This window comes from Erinaceus europaeus, chromosome 14, assembly GCF_950295315.1.
Source record: "Erinaceus europaeus chromosome 14, mEriEur2.1, whole genome shotgun sequence".
NCBI lineage: Eukaryota > Metazoa > Chordata > Mammalia > Eulipotyphla > Erinaceidae > Erinaceus > Erinaceus europaeus.
In genome coordinates, this window is record NC_080175.1 from 57,334,447 (window position 1) to 57,360,442 (window position 25,996).

Sequence of the window (25,996 nt, forward strand, 5' to 3'; positions counted from 1 at the left end):
CACCACCTGTGAAGCGACTCCCCTGCAGGTGGGGAGCCAGGGGCTCGAACCCAGATCTTACACAGGTCCTTGCGCTTTGTGCCACATGCACTTAACCCGCTGCGTTACCGCCTGACTCTCAACATTCACATATTCTTGTACACTTAACTGGTGTATCTTGTCTTGCCACCGTAAGCCATGCCTTTGTCAGCCAACAATTTAAAGACATTTCCCTTTATAACATCACCCATGCCATGGACATCCTTTACTACCCCCAAAGACAAATGACTGTTCCCCTAGACATCACATCCACTGACTGCTTCCCTTAGACTTAAGATATGATCCCACTTCTTCATACCAATGGATACATTCCCCCTTCCTTACCTGTCTACCCTTAGTTGTGGGACCCTAGCTTGTTTTACTTCTTCTGCTCATAATAGGTCCTATAATTCTTTTTTTTCAACATTTTAATTTATTTATTTATGAGAAAGAGAGGAGGAAAGAGAAAGAACCAGATATCTTTCTGGTACATGTGCTGCCAGGGATTGAACTTGGGGCCTCACGCTTGAGAGTCTAACGCCTTATCCACTGCGACACCTCCCAGACCATGGTCCTATAATTTTTAACAAGCTCATGGCCTTTTGAGGCAACAGATTGATGCCATAAAGATGCAATCCATACAAACTCACTATCATAGCCTGGACATGGCAGAATATTGAGTTGCTGTGGAGGATTTGCCCCTCCACCAGAACGTCCACCATGTAGAGGGCTGGCTAGCCAATGACGGGTAAGAGGAAACTAGCACTATCCAGTCAACCTAAGACAGGGCACCTGGTACTACTGGGAAAAAATGACCAGGTGTTCCAATGACGGGTAAGATGGAAGGCTGATCCCCAACCTAAGACAGGCACAGTCCACCATGCCACAAAACAAAGTCCGCCAAACATCAAAACATGATATAAGACAAGGGGACATGTGGGGAGTCACATGTGCCCTCAAGGTTGCTATTGGCATGGCCATAGAGTTTATGTTAAAAGATAGTTCCTGGGAATCGGGCGGTGGTGCAGTGGGTTTAGCGCAGGTGGCGCTAAGTGCAAGAACTGGCTTGAGGATCCCAGTTTGAGCCCCCGGCTCCTTACCTGCAGGGGAATCACTTCACGGGCGGTGAAGCAGGTCTACAGGTGTCTTTCTCTCCCCCTGTCTTCCCCTCCTCTCTCCATTTCTCTCTGTTCTATCCAATGACCACAATATCAGTAATAACAACAATATAATTATATACAATAAAACAACTAGGGCAACACAGGCAAGATACAAAAAAAAGGGGGGATAAGATAGTTCCCACCTCCCTACACCTTAAGAGTCTTTGTTAAAAGATAAGTTCTTTTTCCCCATGAATCACCCAGGACCTTCCAGATAACGGCTGACTACCATGACAAATAATATAAAATATAATCATAAATGAATAGGAAAGATACATCCCCTAATACTCAGTTGGTCAAGGCACCAAACCTCTTTTTCTATAAAGCATTCAAATCAGATGCCCTGCTAACCACGAGAAGCAGATTGTTTGTGTTTCTTCCACATGAATCCCAGAAAAAAAAAAAACCATCTGGACCCCTGCACACCCTGACATCACCCACTAGATGGCACGACTACAGTGGCACACCCCCCGAAACCCTAGGTGTCACCTGACGTGATCTGAAGAACCTGATTCACAGACTCCAAGGACAGAACCTTTTTACTGCCTGTCTGCCTTTCCTGCTTTTGCTTTGACCTCTCACGTTTTGGTGGTTCCAGCTCACTTTCTACAGAAAAGCAAAATTCCAGAGGCTGACCTTCCTCATGCAGCATTTCATCCCCTGCCATTTCTCCCCCTAGTCGCATACTTTGGACTGAGACTTTTATCGGACTTGCTGGTATACTCTTTGGACACTTTAAACAATTTTACCCTTTCTTTCTTCCCTTCAAGTTGCTGGTTTTTCATAGACTGACCCTGAGTAGTTCACAGACTTAACACACTGTTTCCCTGGGCATTAGATAAAAGGAAAGGGGGAGATGCTGGGAAATTGTGCAGATGCATTCACATCTGCCATGTTTTCCCCTCAGGCTACTAGTTCCCATGAGAGTTGGGACATTCTGGGGTGCCTGTTCCGCCATGTTATGCCTTCAGGACATTGTCTATATCCCCGTGATATCTGGAGTGCTTTGGTCACTCCTCCCCCCACCCATTCTCAAGAGAGTTATCATCCTATCCTGGAGTGCTATGGTTACTCCTCCCCCTTCCCATTCTCGTGAAAGCTACTCCTATAGAAACCCTTAGTTTTCCGCACCTCGCTCTCTAGCCAGTGCTTCACTCCGGTGTTCAGACACAGGAAAGGTTACTGCATGAGGCAGCCATTTTCGCTACCTCCACGTGGCCCAACCTGCTTCTCTAGCACCCAACTCTGAGGTGCCAGTGCAAATAAAGATTTGTGTTTCCTCTTTGCTCTGGACCCCCTCTCTCTTCTCCATGGCCCACGCACAACAACAAGAAACCATAGTGCTCCTGTATAGTGTGATAAAGACAGAGATATATGTATACATATAAGACGTCATATAAGATATATGTATACATATACGTCATACATATATACGTCATACATATAAGATATATGTATACATATATACGTCATACATATAAGATATATGTATACATATAAGACGTCAACTCGAACCTGACTGGACAATGGAGATGTAACCTTGAAACCAGAGGCAAGCTAAATATAAGTAAAGGCTCAGAAACCAGCTGGATGAAGCCCCTTCACCATTACTGACCGGGATGCTACCGGTGGTGCTAAAAATTAAGCACACGTGGCTAGGCTAAGGAGCTGCTTCCCAGCTTCCATAGACCCCCGCTCGTCCTGTCTCACCAGCAGGTGAAGGACCTCCAGTCTGGCAGCATATCGGATGGTGACCACATTGTGATCCTTGCCTGTGAACAGCTAACTAGTAAGGAGAGGTATCAGGTTGACTGTATTGTGTGAATTGTGTGACCCTTCTTTGGTATCTAAAATAAGTAAAGAATTATTGCTTAACCCTGACACACTCTTGGAGTGAGTCCTTGCTCTAATTCCTTACTTTTGACACATAAATAAATAAATAAATAAATATGTATATATATATCTTTCAAATTATTATGATATAATGAAAATTATAGCTACAAGATTTGAAAAATATTAAAAAGTTTGGTAAGAGAGACTGAGTTCAGATTTCAGATGCTAATTAAGACACTGATTTAATTTCATCTCAAACACCACTGTTTTTGGTGTTTAGAATCCTGTGAAAGAGAGAGAGAGAGAGAGAGAGAGAGAGGGAGGGAGGGAGGGAGAGGGAGAGGGAGAGGGAGAGGGAGAGGGAGAGGGAGAGGGAGAGGGAGAGGGAGAGGGAGAGAGAGAGAGGCTGGAAAGATAGCACAAACAAAGCTGTACTGAAGTTCATGCCTGAAGTTCAGATGTCCCAGGTTTATCTCAGACACAAGCCAGAGCTGAATATGGTTTATGGTGGCCTCTTTTCTTTCTCTTTCTCATTCAAAAAAAGAACAAAACCAAAAAAAAAGTCTCTTTTTAGACAGAGAGGCAGAGTGAAAAAGACCACAGTTTCAGAATTTCCTTCAATCCAGTGAGGGCAGGACGGGAACTTTGGTAGTGCACATAGTGAAGAAGCATAATATCCAGTGAACTGTTTTCCCAGGTCATAAATGAAGAAAGAAAGAGAGAGGGGGTCTTCCACCATACCATGGCAGTGGACGATACACAAACCTCCTTAGGGCACTGTAGTGGAAAATGGGACATTTTATTATCACAGTTATAAGTTTATAAAGGGGTAGGTATGCAGGGTCAGTAGCCAAGCTGGCCAAGGAGACCAATATCTCCTTATAAGGGAAAAGAGAGCAAGCCAATGAGAAGGTATGGTTGGTGATGCAGGAATGGGGAAATAGAAATTTAAGGAAGGTGAAACTCACCAGAGGGAGGAGGGGTGGGGTGATGCTTAGAGGCTTTTTGGGCATTAAAGCCAGCCTCCCCTGCTCTGCTTGTTTTGCCTGAAATATCCCCACCACGTTATCCCCTCAGGGTATTGCTAATTCAGTTAAAACCATAGCAACAGTTGCTAAGGATGCTTCTACTTTCCCAGCATGCATTTTGCCTCTCTCCACCTCCTTTCCTAGCCAATCCCATTCCTGACTTGCCACTTCTGTCTTTACCCTATAAATCCCACTGCTGTTCTGGCTTGCTCTCTTTCTCTTCCATGCCTTGACCCAGAGAAGACCTAGAGAAGGGCTGATGGGCATAGTGGGAGGCGGCCATTTTGCTAGCTCCACATGGCCTAAACCACTGTGCTCACACCCAACCCTGGGGCATCCGTGTGAATAAAGAACTGCGTTCCCAGCTCAGCCATGAGTTCCTGGTCATCTCTCTCTCCCACCCACGAAGCTAGCCCAGTAGACAGTAGATGACAAATAAGTTTTGTTGGCAAAAATATACTACTATTCCACCATATATATTAAGCACAAAAAATATGCAGTATAAATAAAAACACAGATCCTACTTGCCATGCAAAATATCTATAAAGTTGAGAAATAGTTTTTAATGAATCCATAGAGAGTAACTTAAGTTTTTTTAAAAAATAAAAATAAATAAACTCTGGAGCAGAGCAGCATAACTATATAATATTCTCTCAATTTATAGCCAGAACAAAAAAAAATCTTAATTTTAGCTAAAGTTGAATATTTTCAGGAGAGAGAAAGTTTAGAGAATATGAGTGGACTCCTCTCAGTCTCTCAAATCTGACTCACAATCTGAGGGGACTAAAATTCCAACTTGATCCAATGCAAGTGAGCATTTCTCCATATATTCATGAGACTCACTGTGACACCTAGTTGGATGTGTCTGTTGGCTTTAGCATATGTCCAAAGTGTCAGAAGTAGTGTTCTTCCATATCCCAAACTCAAGGAATGTGGGATGGGGTAAGAGTAAACATCTGTCCCTGGCTAAAGTTTCTTGTCTCCATATTTCATTGTTTGTTTTCCTTTTTAATTCATTGATTTATTTCTATTTTCACCAAGGTTATTGCTGGAACTTCATGCCTGCATGATGAATCCACAGCTCCCAAAAAACCATTGCTTCTTCCTTATCTCTTCCCTTCTCCTCCCCCCACTCTTCTCCTCTCCTCCTCTCTCCTCCTCCCCTCCTCTTTCCTCCCCTCCCCTAACCTTCCCTTCCCCCTTTATTTTCTTTTCCTTCTCTTTCTTTTTTCTTCTCTTTCTTTTTCCCCTCTTTTTTTTTTGGAGAGAGACAAAGAAAAAAATTAAGAGGGAAGGAGAGATAGAGAGTGAAAGAGAGAGACCTACAGCACTAATCCACCACTCATGAAGCTTCCCCCTCCCCACCCCTTCCCAAAAGTGGGGACTGGGAACTTAACCTCAGTCCTTACTGTGTGCACTCTGCTGGGTACACCACCACCAGGCCCCCTTTACCTTATAATTATTTTTCTGTTACTAGGGTTATTGCTTGGGCTCAGAGTCTGCAAGATGACTCCACCCTTCCCTGTAGCCATTTTTTCTCCTTTGACAAAGAGTAAGACATAGAGAGACAGAGATGAAGAGAGACAGAGAAGGATCAATATTTGCAGCAGTACTTCACTGCTTGTAAAGCTTCCCCCCTGCAGGTGGGGTGGGGATTGGGGGTATGAACCAGGGTCCTCCTGCATGGTAATGTGTGTGCTCTGTTGAGTGCTCCATCACGTGGTCTTTATGGTCACCATTTTCACATTACCATTTTGATGAATGGTTATTTCACCGTAACTCCTAATAAGGTCATTCAAATAGGACTTATCCATAGGATTTGAATGGTTAGCTAAGAAAGGTCCTGCACATTGATAGAAATTATTGACAAAGTATCTCATAACCAATATATTTCAAATAATCAGAAATATTTAGAAATTGTCACTCTTGTTATGTGATTTTAAGACTACAACAGGATGGATAAATTGTGGAATCATGTCTTTCAGTCCCACATTTGCCTGCATAGCTGAGTATCCTGGCCAAAAGTTTAACATATCTGCTGTCAGTGAAACAAGCTGGGTATTAGTGATCAATATAGGCTAAGGCCGACATTCCCCTATCATGTTTTATAAGCCAGGAGAGCTTGCTAGGATAATTATAGAGAAAGGCATTTTGTAATTTCTGTGCCTCAGTTTTGAAGGAGTCTTTAGCTGATCTCCCAACTTCTGGGCAGCCACATCATTCAAGAAAATATTCAGCTTCTTGAACTTCATTTTATTCACCAGGACAAAAAAGGGACAAATGTCTTCCTTCAGGGTTTTCATTATGTTCAAAGGAAAGCAAAGTGCACAACAGCTGAAATATGTATCTATTTAATACATATGAAAGAGACCTGGGCTAAATAGTTTATGTTTCACCTGCTAGTAGTGATACCATTAAAAACAACCATAGTAGCATATCAATTTTGCATTTTTACAGCACAGAGATGGACACATTGTGGTAAATTTAAAAAGTCACTATATTCACATAACTGGCCTACCAGAGGAAGAGAGGATGAAGAAGTAAACATCCTAGAGGAAATAATAGAAGAAAACTTCCCAGCCCTAAACAACATAAAGGACATTAAGATTCAAGAGGTCCAGAGAATCCCAAACAGAATCAACCAAGAACTGAAGACACTAAGATACATCATAGTTACAATGAAAAGAAGTAAGGATAAAGAAAAATAAGAGAGACATGGACCTGAAGCACTGTTTCACAACTCCTAAAGCTTTCTCCCTGTAACTGAGGACTGAGGACTTAAAGTGGATCCTTGCACATTGTAATGTGCACTTCACCAGGTGTGCCACCACCTGGTCCCATCTATAAAGATTTTGAAGTGTAATTTCACCTCCACTAAAAGCATTACCACAGCCTCACCTCTACAGAAATCCCACTAGAGTTCATTGGACAACCTCTCCCTCTGTCCCTTTTCCCCACACATGCACCCTTTTTTGATCTGAGATCTGTTAAGTCTCCTTTTTGTTACACTTATTTTCTTAATTTTATTTATCTCCCCTTATGGATGAAGTCATTTTATATTTTAATTTGATGTGAGTCCTTTTAGTATCTCCTATAAATTTGGTTTAGAGGTGATGAACTTAGTCACTATTTTCATTCTTTCTTTTTTTTTTTTCTGTTCAGGTGATTCATGGTTTACAGTTGATAGTAAAATACAGTTGGTACCTGTGTAACATTTCTCAGTTTTCCACATAACAATTCAATTCCCCCTATGTACTCTTCCATTTCTAGAATCTCTAGTATTTCAGAAGCTTTATTATGTGAGATTTATTGTTCTCTTAGTATTGTCCTTAAGGGCAATTTGTCCCAATGACTTCTTGCCCATGTCATCACTTTATTCAGAAGGATGGGAAGTTGAGTATGGTGGGGAAAGAGGAGAAGATAAGAAACACTAAGAATTCTGATTTTGGGAGTATTGGGCAAATATATATTTTTTTAATTTCCTAATTGGGGAATTAATGTTTTACATTCCACAGTAAACACAATAGTGTGTATGTGCATAACATTTCCCAATTTTCCATATAACAATACACCCCCCACTAGGTCCTCTGTCATCCTTCTTGGATCTGTATTCCCCCACCCACCCACACCAGAGTCTTTTACTTTTGTGCAATAAGCCAATTTCAGTTCAGGTTCTACTTGTGTTTTCTATTCTAATCTTGTTTTTCAACTTCTGTCTGAGAGTGAGATCATCCCATATTCATACTTCTTTTTCTGACTTATTTCACTTAACATGAATTTTTCAAGGTCCATCCAAGATTGGCTGAAAATGGTGAAGTTACCATTTTTTTTATAGCTGAGTAGTATTCCATTGTGTATATATACCACAACTTGCTCAGCCACTCATCTGTTGTTGGATACCTAGGTTGCTTCCAGGTTTTGGCTATTACAAATTATGCTGCACCATCTGTAATAGACAAAACCTGGAAGCAACCCAGGTGTCCAAAGTGGCTATAAAAGTTGTGGTATATGCACAGTGGAATATTGGAGTACTACTAAGCTATTAAAATGGTAAATTTGCCTTTTTTATACTATATTGGATGGAGCTTGAAGAAATCATGTTCAGTGAGAGCAACCAGATAGAGAAGAATATGGGATGATCTCACTCATAGACAGAAGTTGAAAAACTAGAACTGAAGGGGAAACACAAAGCAGAACTTGGACTGAAGTTGGTGTAATGCACTAAAGTAAAAGACTCTGGGGGCTGGGGGGAAGGTTCAGGTCCTGGAACATGATGACAGAGGAGGATCTAGTGGTGGCTGAATTGTTAAGTGTAAAACTGAGAAATGTTACACATATACCAACTATTGTATTTTACTGTCAACTGTAAACCATTAAGGTCCCCTCAATAAATAAATTAAAAATATTTTTAAAAGAGAAATAATCACTTATGCTATAATAACTCCAGAGAGAACACCCCAGATTCTTCTGATAGCACTTCCAGATTAACAATTGGCTTAGACATTCCTTTATACAATTGCTAGTGTTACTGTTATAGAAAATATATTGTCCTTTTAAAGAGTGCTAGAAGGTCAGGTGGTAGTATGCTAGGTAAAGCACATGTACAAAGACATGGGTTCAAACTCCTGGTCCTCCTGGGGGGAGGGAGGTTGAATAGTGTTAAATAAATGCTACAGGTCTCTCCTCCTCCTCTTCTATTGCTTTATCTATGTATAAGGATAAAAAATGGATGCCAGAAATGGTAGAATCACCAAGCAGGTACAAGCACACAGTGATAAGCCTGGTGGAAAAAAAAAAAAAAGTAATGCCTTTTCCTTGACTATTGAAATATAATGTGCTTAGTGTAGTAAATCAGCCATACTTCTACTTCTAAGGAAACCACTATTTCATTTCTGTATGTTTCCTTTCAAATGTATATATATAATTTGGTTCAGGGTTTCTCTGCTCCAGGTTGACATGTTCAGATAAAGAGACAGAGAAAGAGGGAAAGATTACAGTACCAAAGCTGCCCACCCCCAGTGCTGTGGGATGTAGGCTTGAACCTGGGTCGTGTGTATGAAAAAGCAGGTGTACTATGCAGGTGAGCTATCTTGCTTTTTCTATACACATTGTTTTGTAAAACATTGTATATTTTACTTTGGATTTCTGCTTTATTTTATGCTTTGGTTTCTTATCTCCTTAGCACTTTTTGAAATGATACCTGTAGTACTTCATCCTAAATCCAGTATTCAGAATTCTATCCTAATACTATCTTCCTCTTGACCTCTTTACCCCAAGGAGCTGAAGAAATTCTTTTTGAAGCACTGAGTTAATATCAGGACAAGGGATATAAGGACTTGAAGCACTTTCCAGGTAATCTTTGATAACAAAACACTTCAGGTACAAAAAAAAGCAGAGCTTTTTATTTAGAAAGTTGGTTTAAACTGAGAGCACTTCTCTCTCTTTTGTTGACCAAGTCTTCCTTCTTGAAAAGACACTTTTGAAGCAGATAAAGGGATTTACACTCTCTATTCACAAGGCATTTTGTCTTTGTATTCTCTATTCTCCTGATGGCAAACTGAGTGTCATTAACCAAGGAGTCTCTCTCCTGATGACAGAGGTGGGTCCCCAGTGAAAGGAATCAAGTGAAGGTGAAATAGCACAAGATTTTGTAACCATAGTTACTTTAAGTCTAAGATTATAAATGCATTGTTTCCATCATGAAAAATGCATTAGCGTTCCTTTATGCCCAGACTTAGAAACCTTGTTATCATGGCTAGACTGTTTACTTACTTATCTCTGAAGGAATGACTAGGTTTAATTAACACTTAAACATTAACCTTGAAGACAAGTCCTAGGAAAGGATGGGGGTCAGGGGGTGTACTGAACTCTTTGGAAATAGGATAGAATAATCCCAAAGACATGCTTAAATTCTGAGAGAAGAAAAAAGAAATCTTTCATAGCAGTCTCTTCAGCAATGTGTACCTACTGATTCAGAAAATTCTCAGATGACCTCCTGTGACATTATACATGCACCTGCATGAAGTGAAGGATGAATTGGGAGTATCCTTCTTAAAAACAAGACTATTGTAGACCTGGAAGCTAATCATTCATTCAGCTGCAGCAGATATTCTCTCATAAATGGTGAACCATCATGGCAGTCAACCACAGGAATGATTTATATTTCAAAACAATGAAATCTAACATTCTTTTGTGAGAAAGTTGTTTCCACATGTGGGGAAATGGCTGCCTCAGATATTTATTCCCCTTAGGGACAAACATCCTGAGAAGTGCACAGTTTTATGATTTGCACCAAGAGGCCACTTGTGAACTTCAATATCTCTTTGTAGAAGTATGGTGTTGTTGCTATTTCCATTGAGTGTGTTGAGGTGAGAATGATTGCATACATTGTCTTTGTTTACTAGAAGTTTGCAGGACAAGGAAATTTTAACAGGCTTTCTTAAAAAAAAAAAAAGTAGTCTAAACTTTAGTACTGGCCTTACTTGAGATATTTTCTTTTCTTTTTATTATGATAAAGAAAAAATAAGGTGCGAGAAGGTTAATGAGGCTAGAGAGATACCTACAGTCCTATCCACTGCTCAAGGATTACTCCACCAGCTTAAAGGAATCATGGTAAGTGAGATCAGCCAGAAAGAGAAGGATGAATATGGGAATGGTCTTACTCATAGACAGAACTTGAGTAATAAGAACAGAAGGGAAAACACAAAGCAGAACTTGGTCTGGAATTGATGTATTGCTCCAAAGTAAAGGAATCTGGGTTGCAGTGGGGGAATGTTCAGGTCCTGGTACATGATGGAGGAGGAGGACTTAAGTGAGGGCTAGATTGTTATTTGGAAAACTGAGAAATGTTACACATGTACCAAACCAATCACTGTATTGTACTGTTCACTATAAACTATATGTCCTTCGCAGAAAGCTACAAATGCAAACACACACACACACACACACACACACACACACATTAGGTATACAAATTCATTCTTCAGATTGTGTTCTAACATACTCTTTATATGTGTTTCTCATAAAAAATAAGTCCTGGGGGCAGGCTGTGGCATACCTGATTGAGTGCACATGTTACAATGCTCAAGGACCTAGGTTCAAGCACCTGTTTTTTGGGGGGTGGGATAGGGTGTGCAGGGCAGGTGGATGTTCAAGTGCTTCATCCTTATTTCTAAAGAAAATTGTTTCCTTTTTCTCCTTTTACTTTTTCCCTCTTTTAAATCTTTGTCAAAAACAATAAACTTTTATAAGTCTAGTCTGTTCCAATGATCTGTTTGATCTTACGCCATAAACATGCTATCTTAATTACTGTACTTTTATATTAAAACTTGAACATCAGTAGTGTCAGTCTTACAACTTGTTTTTCTACTTCACTGTTACTTTGCTTATTCTAAGATGTAGCTAAGGATTACGTCTGTAGATTTTTCTGCACATGCTCTTTCTTTCATAAAATGAATCAAGTTTAAAATTAAATTTAAACACTGAAAAGTTGTCATTTAATCTAAGTACTAGTTTTTACCTGGGCTAAAACTTTCTGTTAGAAGCTGGGTAGTAGCATAGCCAGTAAAGTATACACGTTACCATGTGCAAGAACCTGGGTTCAAGCCAGCCCCCCACCACTACCTGCAGGGAGAAAGCTTCACAAGTGATGGAACACAGCTGCAGGTGTCTCCATTTATCTCCCTCCCCCTTTCTTTCTCAATTTCTCTCTCCTTTTACCAAAAAAAAAAAAAAAAAAGTTTTTTTTTACTGTGTCCAATTTTTTTTTTTTTAAGGAAGGAAAGAAGGAAGGAAGGAAATGGTTTCAGGGAATATTTGAGTTATTATATAGGCACTAATTCCCATTGGTAATCCTCATGTCAATAAGAAAAAAAATTAAACTCTCACCTTAATATATTAGAGTATATAATAATTGGGCATGAAAACTGGTCTCATAAAGTGGACCCTAACTTTACAATTGTTTTTCTTTCCACTGTGTTGGTTGTAGAGGCAATCTGATTAAAAAAAAAATTCTCCACTTTGATGAAAACAATGTACTATTTGTATTAGAAATATTTATTTGCCTTTATGACTTTAATATAAAAGCTTTTCAAAATCTGAAGAACAATTCACAGACTATTCACAAGGATGCTAAGGATTCAGAAGTGATTGGTGTAATTTAATTCACTTTGTCTTGCCTTCTAGCATGCCTTGAATACTATATTCAAAGTCAAGTATAGAATTGAGAGGTAGCACAGAAGATAAGACAGTGAGCTCTCAAGCCTGAGGTCCCAGGTTCATTCCCTAGCATCACAATCCTCAGAAGTAAGCAGCACTGATGACCTCTTGACTTTAGATGTTTGGTTTCTGGAACCACTATGCTGTTTCTCCAGCCTGTGCCCCCAGCAGTTATTAAAAGAAGCTTTCCCAGGGTTAATGATGCACTCGTGTGGTACCAGGACTTGAATGTGGGCAGGTGCACCCTACTAGTAAGCTATCTTTCTGACTCTATGAGTTTGTGGATTCAACATCTCTTGAAAGTACACTGTCCCACCCAAACAAACATTCTTTGAATTCAAAATGACTGTTTATTGAAGACATCAGTTCACTTAATGTAAGATCCAGACAGTAGTAGTAATAGTACTCAGTCCTGTTTTCTTAGAAGCCTATAAGTTTTACTTACTGCAAATGGCCTTGCTATTAACTGACTAGTGGTCCTTTTATAAGGCCAATCAAGTGTCAGACTTTATAAATCAGACTGATGTAATAATCATAGCTAAAGCCATAGCTGTAACTTGCAACTATGTCCTAAACTGACAAACAGATAGGAAACTCAAATGGCTACACATATATTTAACTTGGATCTGCACATTTCTCTGGTCTTGTCCTCACTTCATCTGCCCATCTTTCCACTTTCTACCCTAATAGTAAAGTGTTCAGTTAAAATCACAAAGGATTTGAGGAATCAATTAAAGTATTTGAAGAAAAATTGTTGAATCAGGGAACTGAGGGGTAAGGTAAATCAAAATTACTATTTTTTTATTTTGCATCAATCATTACAACTTAGTCCAAATTCACGCTAGACATATCTTGTCTAGAGCTTAGAGCAGTCAGGATCATAGTTTACTAAGTAGGTTATGGATTCCTTAAGCTACCACTCCTGTGAGTGTATGTATTAGGATATGAATGTAATAAGTGGAATTGTTGGGACATGAACATAATTAGCATATGGTTGATATCAGCTTGATGAGCATACTATGGACTTATGCAAACACATAAATGATTGTAGGTTTATAGAAAGTTATTTAAGCAGGTGTCTGCTGGATGTAGCACTCTGTTCCTGCTGCCCTTGCCTGCTCTTCTCCCCAGGACCTGTCATACTGCTTCCCCTGGGGCCTAACCACCTGTAGCCAAGCTCTGGTAACTAGCTTATGGACTCATGGCTCCTGCCCATCATGACTAACCAATCTTTGTCCCTTTGCTTATTTTGCTGTACCAAAATAACCTCTAGGGAATAAACCTGCTGATTATTTAAACACAAAACCTATATATGGTTTAATTTTTTAATCACAATATGTGTATATGTATGGCATCATTTATCCTATTCTCTTCTGGCCAACTACAATAGATACACTACTCTTCCTCTTATTTATTTATTTATTTGCTGCCAGAAGTATTAGTGGGCCTCAGTGCTTACATGACTCCCACTTCTGGTGGCCATTTTTTAGTCTCCTTCCTTCTGTTTTTGCATACAGTCAAAGGAGTTGAGAGGGACAGAAGAGACAGGGAGGTAGACAGTGTTAAGATTCTGACAGAAACTTAGCGGGGGAGGAGACACAAACATTCAAATCAGAGCAGCTATGTTTAGTACATATTTGCCATATTTTTCTGAGAAAAAAAAATCCAATTTACAGGGAAAAGATTAGCTCAAACTCCACTGAAAGCTTTGTTATGGAAGAAATGGTTTACTTAAACCTGGGCTTAAGTGAAAGTCATAACTGCAGAGAGAGAAATTTAGACTATTTTTTTTCTTGGGGGGATTAGTGTTTCACAGTCATCAGTGAATACAATTGTTTGTACATGCATAACATTTCTCAGTTTTCCATACAACAATGCAAGCCCCACTAGATGTGTATTTTACCTTCTTGGTTCTTTATTTTAGAGACAAGTTTCAAGCATGTGTGATTTATCTGCTCCCAGGCAATAATTCTGTTAAGATAAGGAGATAGAGACAGAGATGAGAGAGACAGAGAAACATCATAGCACAGATACTTTCTCTCATGCCTGGTTACCTCCTGAGACTAGAACCTGGACCACAGATGAAGTAAGGTTTATGACTGTGTTTTACCTTATAAATAAGTGCTTTATTATTGTGTGTGAGAGGGGAGAGAAAGGGGGAGGGAGGGAGGGAGAGAGAAAGAGAGAGAGTGAGAGAGAAATGTATGTAAGGAGTGAGATGAGAAGTAGAGAATAATTCCTTCATAAAAAAATCACAAGTACCTACTCAGCAGAGAAGAGAGACAACATAAAACTGAATCGGAGGCTAAAATTGACTTGGAGTTTTACATTTGTATTAGAAATGTGCTTTCACTCATATGTGAACTATAGATAAGTGAAACACATGAACTTGCAAAGAAAAAAAGTAAAAATGGGACCAACCTGTTTCTAAGACTTTGAGAGAACTATGGTGATAATGCTGGGTAGTGAGGGGAGGGTTGGTGATGAGTGTTGTATGGAACTATACCCTGTTATTTCTTTTTGTATAATTTAATCTTTTTATGTAGAGACAGAAAGAGAGAAACTGAGAAGTAATTGAGCTAGGAGAGAAGCAGCCACCTGCAGCATTGCTTGTGTAGGGCACCTGCCCACCTCCAAGTCCTTGCGCACAGGTAATATGTGTGCTCTGTGGAAAGTGCCACCACCCAGACCCCCTCAGCCCTTATCATATTAGTTTATCTTGTAAATAACTAATACAATTATTTTTTAAAAGTGATATAGACTTTGAGTAGATAAATGGAAGGTGCTTAGAAATCATCTGGGAAGCGACGCCATCTTGAAACCAGTCTTGATTTCTAATTTTAGTTTCATCATGACTGGGATTGGGAATTTGTAAATTGCAAAACATAAGAATGCCATTCTTATCCTGACTCTGGCTTCTTGACCTGAGAAGGGAACCATTAGGACAAGACAGGGTCTACATTTCCTTTCAGTTCTAACAGTCTGTAATGAAAAACTCCAAACATCAGTGTTAGACACAGGTCATATTACTTAGCATATTACTTAGTATATATGTATATAGATATACATATATATGTATGTGGTAATAAAATTTGGCATTAAGTTTTATAAAGAAATGAGTAATCAAGAGATGGGTGCGATGTTTGGACTTCAAGTTTTACCATCCAAAATGATAAATTATAATTAGTGCTGAACTTACATGAATTAACTTGCTTTCTCTGCTCTGATTTCAGGAATTCTCCTTTCTCCTAATCTCAGAACACTTGATGCTTGGGTCTACCATGTGGCAAGCTATCCATCACATTACATCTCTTCTGCTTCTGTGCCAGTAGAATCCAGACATGATCTTAACAATAATGAAAACAGTGACCATATCAACATATCAATGCTCAGAGGTTTTCTAATCCTCAGAAGAGCAGCGCAAAGTAGGCATTTCCTTGCTTGAAAGTTAAGACATAGTCACATTTCATTAACTGTCCCACAAGCACCAAGCCCAACACCTGGAACACAGTTGATGTTCATTGCATTTAGTTTTGATTGACTGAAATGTGGCAGTGGGTCCTCTCCATCTCCTTCTAATATATGTAGTTGCTTGATTTATAAGAAATTTCTGTCCCTGGCTGTGGTTAGCTCTTGAATTTATGTCTGACAAGAACACTATAGCATTTGGCAACTCTGCAATGATAGTTGATGTGTGATTCATTGGGGGTGGAGTGGGGTGGGAGAACAGACATTTCCTATTCAGACTTTGAGTTCCTGGGTCTTAGGGATCATTAATCATGTCTCTAGGAATGTGGGACTGAGAAGACAGACGCAGAGGTGAGATAATTTTATCTAAATCACTCCATTGTTTCCTGATATCATCTTATTGCCTACTGGTAATATTTTCTACAGCCGCTCCACAACTGAAGGAGATGAATACAGTCTGGTGTTTGTTCACCTGAAGAGAAAGTCTGTCAGACAGGAAACAGGGTCCAAGCTGGAATCAGTAGGTACCAGAGATCCAGGATCCTATGGCCCTTCCAAATTGCCAGGATGTTGTCTCAGTAAGTCACATCTATCTTTATCCCAAGGAAACTGCCTGGATTGGCACACAATGGAAGACTCAGAGGAACACACCCTTCTCAAAAGAGCTCTAAGGCAGGAATTCAAAACGGGTCTGGAAGCTTCTCAGCAACAGAGGCAGCAGTTAGTGAGCTGGCAGCCATCATAGGGCGTTGCTGCTCTCAATCCTGTTCAACCCTCACCCCAAATGACAGGCACTGGCAGTTCCTCTTCCAGCAATTACTCTTGGCTTGTGCTGATTACCCCCTGGTTTGCAGTGGGTATTTCTCTTCTTTTCCCCTATGAAGTTATCTTAATCTGAATAATGGAGGGACCAGGTGAATAGTATGGTCAGTAATTAATATCACCAGTCATTTTAGTTAGAAAAACAATTTTGTAAATCTTTTGAAAGAGGCTATCTCCTCAGAAGAAAGACATGCTATGGCTCTCCTGCATTCATTGTGATGAAGAAAATGTTTTACTTGTTCAGTAAAAATCAGCAAAAGGGGATAGGGTACATTTTGGGATAGGGCACTCTTTTTCGCTCCAGAGATTGAGCTCCATTTTAGTATGTCCCTTCCCACAGAGACATATGCTGTATGTCTTCACTACTCCTGGAGGCCATCTTTTCCTTTCCTCTAGATAGAGCAAGAGATAGAACTTTGTATTTTTCATTTACTAGTTTGAGTCGCATCCTCCCCAGTTCTATAAAAGAAACTTATTCAGTTTAAAGAGAGAATGGAACACAAAATTTTTTCAATGAATCAGTAGGTGGAGCTCTTTCTTTTTATTTATTTTTCAACCCAAGTTTCCATTTTTTTTTTTAAGGGACACAGAGCTTTTGAATGAAAAATAAAGTAGGCATTTTAAAAATGAGAACACATAGACTGTATACTTTCCTAATTGAAAAGGTATATTGCGAAATCATTACTGTCACAGAACATTTGCGTTGCTGGAGCGTGCTTAAGCAAAGAAAATATATAAACCTAAATTGACTTTAGCAATTTGAAAGTGATAGTGGACATCTGTGTTCAATAACTTTTTGCTGGTAACTGGTGTTTAATATTTCATGTCAAATCAAGAAGAGTGATAGAAGGTTTTCGAACACCGGGATGGCTGGCATTTTCAGAACACAACCTGCCCTTTGTCATGCTCACCAGAAAGAAACGTGCTGCTGTGAGAGCTGAAACTACCTCAGAGTGACTCTCTCTTTTTTTTTTTTTTGGAACTTATATAAACTTCCAGAATACACTGGTCTCTATTTTCCTTTTGACTGCTGTCTATAAGAAGAAGGGAGTCGGGGAGATGGGGGGTGGGGACTTTCAAAGCTCATTATTTATTTAAAGTTTTCCTGTCTGTGTGCCTGTGTGTGTATGTGTGTTCGGGTGGTGGACTCTTGGAAGAAATTATGGCAGAATAAATCATCTAGAACAAATCTTACCTTTGTATTTTGGTCAACCCTGATCCTTTCAAAGTCAGTGCCTTGGTTGCCAATAGAAACATACTTTCTTAAGGTTTCCAGTGGGGTATCTCTAGATAGTATTTTAATGTTTATGTAGTTGAGAAGATGGAGGATAAAGACTTGAGCATAGAGAAGAGGCATTTTTAGTACAACTAGAATTTTAGTGGTAAACTTTATGCAGTATACATATTAATTTTCAAAGACTAACTTCTGAAGCCTATGTAGTGTTATAAGGCAATGTTATTTCCATAAGGAATAAATCACATTTCTTTGTCTGAATGCTCTTGGGCAGGCATTGTTGCACAAGGCATGTGAGACAAGGAAGGACCATAGGGGGCAGCATTAGACTTTGAGTTAACCACATAATTATCACTTCATCCTCCAAATGGCCAAATCCTGTTAGTCAGGTCATGCTGACCTCAACATCCTCTCCCATTCAATTCTCAGGAGATTGACCACTTGCAACTGCTTTGAATAGAATCAAATGAACTTAAATGAAAGCTAGAGAGTTTATGAATTGAAATACTGTAGACATATTGGCATGGTTTATGTTCTTCTTGACATAGGCCAAACGTATAGTTGAGAAAATAAAGGGTCCCTTGCCCTTTCCTGATACTGATGTGGTCCTAGTCTGACCAGTTCCATATGCTGTTAAAGCCTCTTTCTTATTCTAAAGAAAATAGTGTTTGAGTGGAGAGGTAAAATGCTAAAAGAATCCTGAAAACTGAAAACAAATTCAGCTAACTCTGACTCAAGAAAGGAAGGAAACAGTTCTGTGCAGGTTATCCAATTTATTATAGGGAAACCTCCATCATGAAATACCTGAACTGAATTCAGTTACATTGTGGAGAATAAACTCAGCGTGCAAACATCACTTGCATTGCTAGATACTAACAATAAGATCAGAAAGGGAAATTAGTAATCCCCATTGCATCAGTGAAAATAAAATATGTAGGAATAGATTCAATCAAAGACATGAAAGATCTGTAGAGTACATGACACTGATGAAAAAAATCAAAGTAAATGGCACCTGTAGGTAAGTGAAAAATATGGGTGCTTATGAATTGAAAAAATTGACATTGTAAAAATATCTATATTACTCAGGAGTCGGGCAGTAGCACAGCAGGTTAAGTGTATGTGGCACAAAGAGCAAGGACCTGCATAAGGACCCCGGTTCGAGCCCCCGGCTCCCCACCTGTAAGGAGAGTCACTTCACAGGCAGTGAAGTAGGTCTGCAGGTATCTATCTTTCCCCGTCTCCCCCTCCTCTCTCCATTTCTCTCTGTGCTATCTAACATCAACAACAACAACAACTACTACAATAAAAAAAACAAGAGCAACAAAAAGGAAAATAAATAAATATAAAAATTTATTTAAAAATATGTACTTAAAATATCTATATTACTCAAGCCAGTGTAGAGATTCTTTTTTTCTTTGACATTTTTTACTGATTTAATAATGATTGACAAGATTTGGGATAAAAAGGGCACAATTTCATACAGTTTCTACCACCAGAGTTCTTTATCCTATCCCCTCCATTGAAAGGTTTTCTGTTCTTTATCTGGGAATATGTACCCAGGACCATTATGGGGTGCAGAATGTGGAAGGTCTGGTTTCTATAATTCTCCACTGAATATAGGTATTGGAAGATTGATCCATATTCCCAGCCTGTTTTTATCTTTCCCTAGTGGGGCAGGGCTCTGGAGAGGTGGGGTTCCAGGACACATTGGTGAAGTCCTCTGCCCAGGGAAGTCATGTTGCCGTCATGATAGCAACTACAACTTGGTGGATGAAAAACATTAAGATATAAAGCAGAATAAATTGTTTGATAATTAGGAACCTAAAAATAAGAATATGGCAGATGAGATTTGGGGTCTCCATCTTGAAAGAAGCTAGGAAGTCTATTTTAGAAATATTCCAGGGGGCTCATAACTTTACTAATTTTTGCCTGAGCCTAACATCTAACATACAAATGAGCTAAAGGTATTTCCTGGGGAGATGGTTAGTCAGGATTTAGCTCAGTGGTAGAGTACATGTTTTGCATATGTGAAATTTTATTTTTAGTCACTATCATGCCCCCATCAGAGACGCTATTCACAGAAACAGAACAAACAATTCTACAATTCATATGGAATCACACACAAAGACCTCAAATAGCTAAAATCATTTTGGAAAAGAAAACCAAAACTGGATACATCACACTTTCTGACTTCTAATTGTACTACAAGTCTATATTAATCAAAACAATATAATACCATCATCACATTAGATACATAGATGAATGAAACAGAATAAAGTCTAGAAATTAACAAAACTGTACATAATCAACTAATTAAGACAAAGTGTCCAAAATCAAATGATATAGAAAGGATGGTCTTTTCAGTAAATGGTGTTGGGTAAGCTAGATAGGTTAAACGAAGGGGGAATAATAGTGAAATTGGGCCCTAGTGTACATTACACACAGGAATCAGCTCGAATCAAATAAAGTCTTGGTTATAATATCTAGAACATTAACGTTTCTAGAAGAAATTCTAGGGGTGATCTATTTGAAATTGCTTGCAACAATGTATTTTTTAATATTTAATTAATTAATTTTTATTTTTAATATTTTATTTTTAGAGAGATGGAGAGATAGAGAGACATCAGAGCACTGCTCAGCTCTGGCTTATGGTGGTATGAGGGATTGAAACTAGGACTTTGGAGCCCCAGGCATGAGAGTTTCTTTGCATAACCATTACACAACCCCCCCCACCCATTAATTTATTATTGTATAGAGACAGAGAGAAATTGAGAGGGAAGGTGAGACAAAGAGTCACTTGAAGTCCTGTTTCACCACTCATGAAACTTCCCCCCCTGCAAGTGGGGACCAGGGGCTTGCACCTGGGCCCTTGCACAATATAATGTGGGTACTTAACAAGATGCACCACTGTTCCCCCATATATATTTTTTAATTTGACACTAACATTGAAGACAACAACTGATAATCAAAATGTGGGGCTCTAGCAAATCAGAAACATCTTTCTGAAGCGAAAGAAATAAACAATATAATGAAAATGAAAATTGTATGCTGGGAGGGGGGTGGCCGGGCGGTGGTGCACCAGGTTAAGCACACATAGTGCAAATTGCAGGGACTTGTACAAGGATTTCGGTTGGAACCTCTGGCTTCCCACCTACAGAGGGGGTCACTTCACAAGAAGTGGAGCAGTCTGCAGATGTCTGTCTTTCTCTCCCCCTCTCTCTCTTCCCCTCCCCTCTCAATTTCTCTCTTGTCCTATCCAACAATAATAACAAACAGACTGTATGCTGGGGAAATACTGAAGACCATATATCTGATTAATTTACAATGGAAATATAGGACCAGAAACACAACTCACCAAGAATGTATGCCTTGCCCTGTGAGTGGTCCAGTTTGAGTCCCATCACCACATTGGAAATACTATGACTCCAAAGGGAGTTCTGGTGCTAGAACATTTGTCTGTCTCTCTCCCTCTGTCTCCTCACTGTCTCCATATTTGAATAAAAGGGAACCTAGAAGTGGTGAAATTGTGTATGCGCAAGGCCACCGTTCCTCAAAAATAATTAAATCAAAATATATGAGTCTTTACTCATATAATTCAACAGCGAACGAAAAATCAAAGCAACCTGGTTTATAAAAATTGGACATGGGAGGGAGTTGGACTGTAGCACAGCAGGTTAAGCACAGGTGATGCAAAGCACAAGGACAGGCATAAGGATTCTGATTCAAGGCCCTAGCTCCCCAACTGCAGGGGAGTCACTTCACAAGAGGTGAAGCAGGTCTGCAGGTGTCTATCTTTCTCTACCCCTCTCTGTCTTTCCCCTCCTCTCTCCATTTCTCTCTGTCCTATCCAACAACAATGACAACAATAATAACTACAACAATAAAACAACAAGGGCAACAAAAGGGAATAAATAAATAAAATAAATTTTTAAAAATTGGACATGGGATTGGAGTAGATAGCATAATTGATATGCAAACAGATTCTCATGCCTAAAGCTCCAAAGTCCCAGGTTTAATCTTCTGCACCACCATAAACCAGAGCTGAGCAGTACTGTGGTAAAGTAATAATAAATAAATAAAATAGGGTAAAGAATACAACTAGACAGATTTTCCAAATCAGATAAACAATTGACCACTAGAAACATGAAAAAGTGCTTTGTATCACTAAGCATCACAGAAGTATAAAAAAATCAAAGTCACCATGAAATACACCTATTGGTGTAATTATAAACCAGAAGATAGCAAGTGCTGATGAAAATGTACAGAAAAGAATGGGAAAGTTATCATGGGAGGGGGTGGGTTATGGGGATTGGGTGGTGGGAATTGTGTGGAGTTGTACCCCTCCTACCTTATGTTTTTGTTCATTAATCCTTTCTTAAATAAAAAAATTTAAAAAAAAGAATGCATAGTTTCTTAGATTATAAATTGGTATGACTACAACAAAAAGCAGTGTGGAAACCCTCCAACCCCACACTGTTCCAGAATTAAATAATAAACTGACAATACTATCTAGTAATTTCATTTATGGGACTATATTCAAACAAGAAAAATGTAAAGAAGGCATCTATATATGTTTAGTGCAGCACCGTTTATGATAGTTAAGATAGGGAAGTAGTCTCACTGTCTTATCACACATGAATGGATAAAGGAGTCCTGGTATATATACAATGAAATATTATTAAGCTATAAAAAGAAGGAAATCCTGCCATTTGTAACAATATGAATGGACCTGAAGGGCATTATGCCAAGTGAATAAGTCAGGGTTATATAATCTCATCATTTATATGTAGAATTAAAACAACAACAACAACTGTGTCTAGATTGTAGATTGGCTGTTACCATTAGTATGAGGTGGGAGTAGGAAAAGTGAGTGAATGCTGTCAGAAGGTGCAAACTTTCCATTCCATGATAAATAAGATCTGAGGACATAGTGCAGGCCAATCCACAATGTTGTATTGTTTATTTGAAACGTGCTAAGAGAGCAAGATTAAAAATTCTCATTACAGGAAAACATAAATGTCTAGCTATGTGGGGTGATGAATATTAACTCATTATAAGTAATCATTTCATAATGCAGTCTCATCTCAAAACATCATGTTGAATACCTTAAACTAATTTTAATGTTCTATATAAATTTCTTAAAAATGCAGATTTGTTAGAATCATCTTAGGAACATAGAAATATGTATCTTACAAGCACAGATTCATTGTGTAGAGTATATTTCAAAAGTGAATATGAAAGAATAGACTCACACTGTCTCCTACCCTATAATAGAGGACATAGTATATAATCACATAGTACATGCTCCATTGGATCTGACAACAAAATAAGTTTTTTAAACTCTTGAGAAAAAAAGGGATGGGAGAGACAGTATAATGGTTCTGCAAAAAACTTTCATACCTGAAATCCTGAGGTCACAGTTTCAATTCCCAACACCACTGTAAGCACTGAGTAGTGCTATGGTCTCTCTGTCTCTATTTTTCTGTGTCTTTTTTGTAAAATAAAATATTTAAAAGAATTACAATCATCTTAGCATCTGATCACCATGAATCTCCTATGACCATCAAGTATAACCATCTCCGTTGCTTGGAGCACAAGAGAAAAAAGATGTAGCTTAAAAAAATTATGCCCAGAGACATTTTTTAAGTTATGTTTTCCAAAAGCCAAGCTTCATGGACAGGCTTGATGGCAAAGATGTCAAGACCACAGACCAATAGCTCGTCTCCTTTTTCTCTTAAGGCATGAAGCCATAGTTGCCCAGCAGACATGGATATTCAACATGCAGAAAGCAGGGGACCAAGCTAATCTCCCTGACAGATGTTCAACTGATAGAAAAATGTAGATAACATACGTGGGAAAGTAAAGCCTTCTCTTTCTACAGCTGCCAGAGTGGTCTGCCTTGGGGCTCAGTCTGTTTCCCATATATTCCATAAGTAAAATTCCAGTCACTGTGGCTAGTTAAAAGGGTGAAAGAAAATAGATGTCATCACTCAAATGTTTCCCATGTAGGGTATGTTTATTAGTCATCAGTCTTCTCTATCATTGTTCAGTGGAAAGGGCCACATTTACAGTAACCAGTGCCCCCCTCTTCATTTTCTCCAAGCTACAACTAAGCCTGGACAACATCCATGCTTCCAGAAGTCTCCATTTGCGAGCCATTGGAGTTTCTTGGCAAGTTGGACCAGGAAAGTTGAGAGTTTGAGGAGAACTTTATGGAATGACTGGTGAAAATGATCTTTCCAGCAGCATATCAGAATGCCCCATTTGCTTCTTCATCGTCATAAGAGAGCCAAGGCTCACTCACAGAGAATCATCTTTATAAAAACTAATTCTCTTTGCACTAGGAACCTGTTTCATGTACCCAACTGCACAGCAACATCCTCTGAAAATAAAAGAGATCTGTCTCCTCACAGGTCTTTGTACCCATTGTATTATCAATCACTTGTATTTTTTTTCAATTTCAAGTATTAAATACCTTTTTAAAATTATCTCTATTTATTTATTGGATAGAGACAGCCAGAAATTGAGGAGTGAGGGGGAGATAGAGAAGGAGAGAGACACCTGCATCACTACATCACCACTTACAAATCTTTCCCCCTACAGGTGAAAACTGGGGGCTCCAACCCAAGTCCTTGTGCACTGTAACATGTGCACTCACCCAAGTGCTCCACTGTCAGGCCCCATATTAAGTGTCTCTTAAATTGAAGCAAAATGTGTACTTCTGACTAAAGCATGTGGTTCTCCCTAAACCTGGGCATGCCGCAGTGTGCCTTTCACCTCTGGCACTTGTCTTTGAGTGCCAGTCGTATATAATGAGGGACATTTGAGAACCAGGGAGCATTAGCCTGCAGAGTAGCCCCAAATTCTGGGAAGCATGAAATTCTGGGACATGTTAAATGTGACAGAAATAAGTCTACTTACTCATATGGAAGTGAGAGAGAGAGAGAGAGAGAGAGAGAGAGATGGGAGTGGCTAGAAAACAAACACCTGAATCATACTACTTAGTCATTGTAAGCAGTACTTTCATCAAGTCCAGTATCCTTAAGAGACTGACCTTAGTGCTTAAAAGTCCTGATTTTTTTGAATCTTCACATAACATTCTAAAGCAGATCATAAAAATTCTTGTTTAAAAACATAAGGCACAGGCTTCAAGGAGCCATAAAGTTGCTAAAAGCCAGGATCCAAGTTAGGTCTTCGGGATTCACTATGAATTTCTTGCCTCTGTGCTCTTGAGTTGTCCATACTTCCAGTCTCCAGGCTAATGGCTTAACTGCACTAGTCACCAGGAATACTATTCAGCTATTAAGAAGGATGACTTCACATTCTTCACTTTATCTTGCAGAGTGTGAAGAACTCATGTTGACTGAGATAATCTAGAAAGAGAAGGATGAATATAGGATGATCTAAATTACAGACATAAGTTAAGAAATAAGAAGAGAAGGAAAAACACAAAGCAGAACTTGGACTGGGTTTGGTATATTGCACCAAGGCAAAGGACTCTGGGGAGGAGGGGCATTTCAGGTCCTGCTGCATAATGATGGATGAAGAACCTAGGCTGGGGGGTGAGAATGTTTTACAGAAAATTGAGAAATTTTACCCATGTATTAACAAATGACTGTAGTTACTGTTGTAAACTATTAGTCTCTGTAATAAAAAAAGTATCCTTCTAAATACTGACAGTGGTCTAACATAGGTGCATGTACTTTAGTTACCACCTATAAGTCCATCTCTCTGGGGATAATAGGCTACTAGGAAAATGACAGTTACTCTCATTTAAACTGTCAGAATCTCTATGATTAGCCCCCCCCCAAAAAAAAAGGAGGAGGAGGAGAAGGAGAAAGAAGAGGAGAAAGAGGAGGAGGAAGCAGAAGTGGAGGAGGAGGAAGTGGAAGTGGAGGAGGAGGAAGTGGAAGTGGAGGAGGAGAAGGAAGAGGAGGAGGAGGAAGTAGAAGTGGAGGAGGAGAAGAAGGAAGAGGAGGAGGAGGAAGTGGAGGAGGAGAAGGAGGTGGGAGTGGAGAAGGAGAAGGAGGGGGCCAGGTGACAGAGAGAAGAAAAGAGACAGAAGACACCTGGAGCCCTGCTTCACCACTTGTGAAGCTTTCTCCCCTTCAGGTGGGAACCAGAGGCTTGAACCCAGGTCCTTGCTCACTCTAATGTATACACTTAACCAGGTGCTCACCATCTAGCTCCTATTTTTTATATTTGTGGGTGGTGGC